This window comes from Limanda limanda, chromosome 3 (assembly GCF_963576545.1).
Source record: "Limanda limanda chromosome 3, fLimLim1.1, whole genome shotgun sequence".
Taxonomy (NCBI): Eukaryota; Metazoa; Chordata; class Actinopteri; order Pleuronectiformes; family Pleuronectidae; genus Limanda; species Limanda limanda.
Genome location: NC_083638.1, coordinates 4,643,845 through 4,649,228, shown reverse-complemented (window position 1 = coordinate 4,649,228; position 5,384 = coordinate 4,643,845). Strand labels below are relative to the sequence as shown.

General features: G+C 42.6%; 2 non-coding genes across 2 annotated transcripts; both read left to right on the top strand.

Moving 5' to 3' along the window:
• The first annotated feature begins 2,482 nt into the window (after positions 1-2,482).
• LOC132999241 (U6atac minor spliceosomal RNA) lies at positions 2,483-2,599 on the top strand. The gene has a single exon (XR_009678107.1). It is a non-coding gene; the product is annotated as a U6atac minor spliceosomal RNA (small nuclear RNA).
• A 356-nt stretch (positions 2,600-2,955) lies between these two features.
• LOC132999242 (U6atac minor spliceosomal RNA) lies at positions 2,956-3,029 on the top strand. Its single transcript, XR_009678108.1, has one exon. It is a non-coding gene; the product is annotated as a U6atac minor spliceosomal RNA (small nuclear RNA).
• Positions 3,030-5,384: the final 2,355 nt, after the last annotated feature.

The following is a 5,384-nucleotide window of genomic DNA, read 5'->3' as shown; positions in this document are numbered from 1 at the left end:
CGTGCTAATCACTCGCTGCGCTGAGAGCAGTGTGCCGTGGTGCAATTAAATCACAGCCATTTATTAAACAGCAAACTTAAGCCCAGGAAAAAAGAGAGAGAGAGAGAGAGAGACAGAGAGAGAGAGAGAGAGAGAGAGAGAGGGATTAGGGATATATTTTTCTTTCAAAATTTGTAACATGGGCAATGAGCATGTTTCATTGTAAAATAGGAAAGAGATTGTGCAGGTTTGTGTGTGTGTGTGTGTGTTTGTGTGTGTGTGTGTGTGTGTGACAGAGATGGGGGGGGCTTCTCAAGCTCAAGATTCTAAAACAGCACAAGGAATATTTGAAATAATATCTGATGCAAAACAACGGATTTGAAAAGGGATTTATTCTGTTCCGCATCACAAGCGGTGAGTTCGCCTTTTATTCCATAAACCAAAGCTTATCTGTCTGTTAGGATGGGTATGATAATACTGCAGCAAAGAATAGACAGGATTTGATACATGTCTGTGGTTGTATCAGGTTTGAATGTTTCTCTGCACACACAAAAACACACACACAAGGGGCATGTAAAATTAAATGCATCTGATTATTTGTAACATGATTAAAGCGAGATTATCTCTTATGAATGGATCACAGTGGGCACAATGCTTCCAAATTCCATTAAAGAGCGGAGAATACTGGTGAAAGAGATCGGAATCCATTAGCTACTTACCAATAACACATTCGGCAATTAACTATGTGTTGTAATGTGAAGAAGTCTGAATGAGTACAGCGTTAAAATGCTGCTTCCTTTTATTAACCACAATCTGCTTTTCAAATGATCAAATGTGAATTCAGTAAATTGCAGTTAAAAGTCAATCTAGTAGTTTTTCTAACAGATAATCACAAAGGTGAAGGTGTGGGGGGGTGGAACATTATTTTAATTTGACCTGATTCCCCGATTAACAGAATCATAATGATAAGGATGCTAATGCTGCAGGTCACGCGAAACTGTTTTCAATTTCATTTGATCAAATATTAGAATGCAAACTGACTATAATAAGATGGTGAATGTGGTGTTTAATGCTAATTATCAAGAGTTGGGCTGCAATATATTACTAAACTGATGTTTGAACATGGTGTTTAATGCTAATTAGCTAATGTTAGCTTGCTATCAGACAAAACTAAGATGGTGAACATGCTCTTAATAGCAAATGCTACCATGCTAACAGACTAAACAAAGATGTGAGCATAAGCATTTAAAGCAAATTAGCATTTAACACAAAGTTGAAAATGTCATTCTTTTTTACAGATATTTATTCGTTAAATAATTTGTTTGACCTGGTGGTGGCGCAAGAGAAAACATGTGGGAATCACCAAAGTGTTAAAAGTAATTCCTCTAAATTTTTATATCAAATTTCATGACAATCCACCCGACAGCCGTTGAAAGAATTCATTCAAAACCATGAATGTCGACCTCATGGTGGCGCTAGAGGAAACGTCTGGGGACAAGCAGAGCCAGCGGGAAGCACCACGATGTGTCTGTTGCTGAAAGTGAAACACAAGCTCAAGATGCAAACTAAACAAATCCCAACTTACTCATTAGGAAGTGAAGCAGAGTTCTCTCTGTGTCGAACAGAGACAACAACACCGTGTCAATCTGTATTAATGAGCTTCGTCTGGAGAAGGCGTCCTCAATTAAACCGATGTCAGGGAATACGTCTTTGGTTTAGTGCTCTGCGACAACACTCTACCACAATTAGCCATCCGCTCACTCAGATATATATCGTTTCCATTATTTGATTGTATTTGCTTCAAAGCAGATGCAACAAGTACATAATTATGGCTGTAATTAAGCTGCAAAAAAAACAAAACAGAAGCCCTGCCACATGAGCACCTTTGAAACAAAGAGTGCTCGATTCATTAGCATCTGCTGTAAGCTTATTAATCATCTAACAGGCAATTAGCAAGCTGTTACCATTGGCGACTGGTATGTAAATATATTCCTGGGTTAATTTCTTCCTCCGATAATAAAGGAAACATTATGAAAATGAGCTCTGCCGCTATGTAAATCATCCACGCCGCTAACTGCACTGCACTGCCCTGGTTTCAGCTTGGATCTGCAAATGGCTGTGTGATGGGCTGGCACCGGGGTTACATGCCAGGCTGCCGGGGGAATGAAAGTGGTGGGCATCACACTGCAGCCTGCATGACAATTTATGGGCTGTTCAGAAGCCTTCCACCAGCCCTCCTGTCAAAGAGATAATAAACCTTGGCTGGCAGAGGGGGGGGGGGGCCCAGAGGGACCGGCCATGTGTGACAGAGTGGAGGAGTAAAGGCAATGTATATGTTCCCAGTCCTCATGTGAACTGAAAGAGACCACACCAGCACATATTACACCAAAGATAGTTTCTGTTAAAAACGACAAAAACAGGGAATAAAAAAGAGAGGGAAAAAACGTAATAACCCACACACACACACACACACACACATACACATACACATACACATACACACACATTGTATGAAAGGAGAGAAGGTTAGCACTCCCCTTGACAAGGATGGAAGAGGCCCTTGTAGTCCAGGCAAAGTAACCCATTTTGGAGCCAAAAAATTTGGCTCCAAAATTTGTATTTGTAATACATATGAATGGTGTTTGCCTATGCAAATTAGGACATATTCAATAAGTGTGGAGCTCATGTGCTTGTCAAATTCATTTCAAAAGAAACTTGTAATACAAAAAATGTTACGTTTCATGGTTACTTTCATTGTGTAAAGTTTTATTTTGATTGGAGTAAAGGAAAAAAATTGTCTTTTTGGGGTGTATTGTTGCCGGGCCTTATTGGCACACATTGATGAGAATTAAACATATTTCCTCAACTAGGATTTCTTAGGACTTTTAGTATGTTGTTCTGGACACCTCATAGAAATGATCTATGCTGAAAAAAATTATTTTACAATTAGTCGGTCGTAAAACGCTACTTTGCCTGGACTATTGTGGTCTTCAACACATATACGGTTAAGGCAATGCCACCTACTTCGTGGCATCTCTAACCAAGTTGTTGGGAGAGGCGGTGGACTAGTGGCAGAAACTTGGACTATGGGCAGAAAAGGTCTCTGGTTGGTCTCTGGTTCGACTCCACGGAGAAACAATAAAAAGACGAACCTGGATTGATCTGTCCAAAAATCCAAGAGGATTCTCTCTACCCTGTCTAGTGCCCCTGAGCAAGGCACCTTACTCCCCCAACATCTGCTCCCCGGGCGCCGTACATGGCTGCTCACTGCTCTGTGTGTCCTGCACCAGATGGGTTAAAAGCAGTGGTTAAATTTCCCTCCTTGCATGAGTGTGCTTGTGCATGTCTGTGCGTGTGTTTGGGACAAATAAATGTATCTTAACACACACTATTTTCCATTAGCAAATGAGTCTTCGCTGCACATGTGCACGTGTCCCATGCCACGGCTGCGCTAACAGGATATCAAGCCACGCTAAGAGGATTTTCTGGCAATCTACCGCTGAATTCACAGCACAACAGCACTAATGACACTCGGGCCCGACATCCATCATGGCAGCGTTCATAAAGCCTGAGCCAACATGTAGCTTCCCCTCGGTCCTCGCTGCTAATCAATGCAGTGCAGGCGCGGAGAAGCCATTACAGCTCTGAATACATGATGAGGCTCACAGCTAATACTCCTCTCCACACTGGGGGCGGGCGGCAGTGAGGGGTGTGTGTGTGTGTGTGTGTGTGTGTGTGTGTGTGTGTGGAGGATGAGAGGCAATATAATCGAGGCCAGGAGGCAGATTGCGATCTATTGACACAAAGCTAGTGCTCTTAATCTGACAGTTGTCCCCTCAGAGATGTCGACAGACAGCTGGGTGGGCAGCCGACGCCTTTTACATGCACCAACTGTAATATTCACACCCCCACCCCCCCCACCCTGGTGTGAGTCAACCCTCCTGTACAACACATCAGGGGGAGGCGGCTCACTGTGCATCTGAAACACAAAGGACAAAAGTGATGAGCACAAAACACTTTTCACAATGTGTCCCGTTGATTTGACGTTCATCTCGTTGAGAGCCAACAGGAAGAGAGATGGAGAGACGGAGAACGACCTGCAACAACAGACCCTGGTAATTATATCCAGCCTATAATTACCCAGACAGCAGTCAGTGCTTTGGGTGGAGGGGTTATTCAATTATTTGATTGCCTGCTATTTTGATAACGGAATAATGATTTAAATAATTTCACAATACATTAAAAACGCCAAGAATTAATTGGACGCATGTTAAATGTTAGATTTCTTCATCTTCAATGACATTAAACTGAATATTTTTTAAGTTTTCGGAAAAAATTCTCTTCTACAAAACAAGAAATACGAATATGTGCAAGAGTCTTATGATTAAAATACAGAAAACTGACAGTTTAAGTCACTTTAAGAAATATTCTGTGGATCCAGCTTCTTAAATGTGAATAATTACAGCTTCTCTTTGTTCTATGACTCGTTTAAATAACTGCAGGTCTCAGACTGAGGCACAGAACAAGAGATCTGAACACTTCACCTGTGGCTCTCAACCAATTAAATGACAAAATAATCAGCAATTGAATCAATAATTTAAATTGTTATAGTTGCAGCCCAAAATAAAGAAAGAAATCTACACAACAATGAAATGGACGTATCATATCCTAAACACACCCTGGCAACCTATGAGTGGCATTTTGCACGCACAACCACACACACACACTATGAGCCAGCAGTGCGAAATTCCCAAATTTCACACACACTGCTCCGTGAAAGAAAAAGACACACACACACACACATACACACACTCTCACACAACCTGCTCCTCTGTCTGTGGTGTGCAGCCAATGAGATTTCATCGCTGGGTAACATGCTCAATGGCTTCCCCACTTAAGTGATCCGGCACTGCAGCCGTTTCCTTCCACGGTCCTGGGGGGTGCACCAGGCTGTGATGTGTGGCCCAATCAGCAACAACGCGGACCCTTGTATATTTAAATGTGCGTGACTACAGGGCATGTTATTCCCCCCCCGCTCTGCCGGCAGAGCGTTCTGATTTATTGACGCTCAGTGACACGGGGAGGAGATAGCAGATATAGCGGGAGTGGGACTCCAATGCGCCGCCACAGCTGATGTGAAAAGCAGCTCCGGCGTCTGGAATCATTTGCAGCTGAACTCCCGAGGCCTCGGAGATTTAAAGAGACAGACTTCAGAGGGTCAGAGCCTCGGTGCCTGGCAGGGAAACGGAGTCACATCACATTAGAACCAAAGGCATGCAAATAAATGCTGGGACATCGGAATCAATCGCAACTAGGGTTGCAAAATTCCGGGAATATTCAAAGTTGGAAACTTTCCATGGGAATTAACGGGAATTAACGGGAATAAACTGGAAATGTTGTGGGTA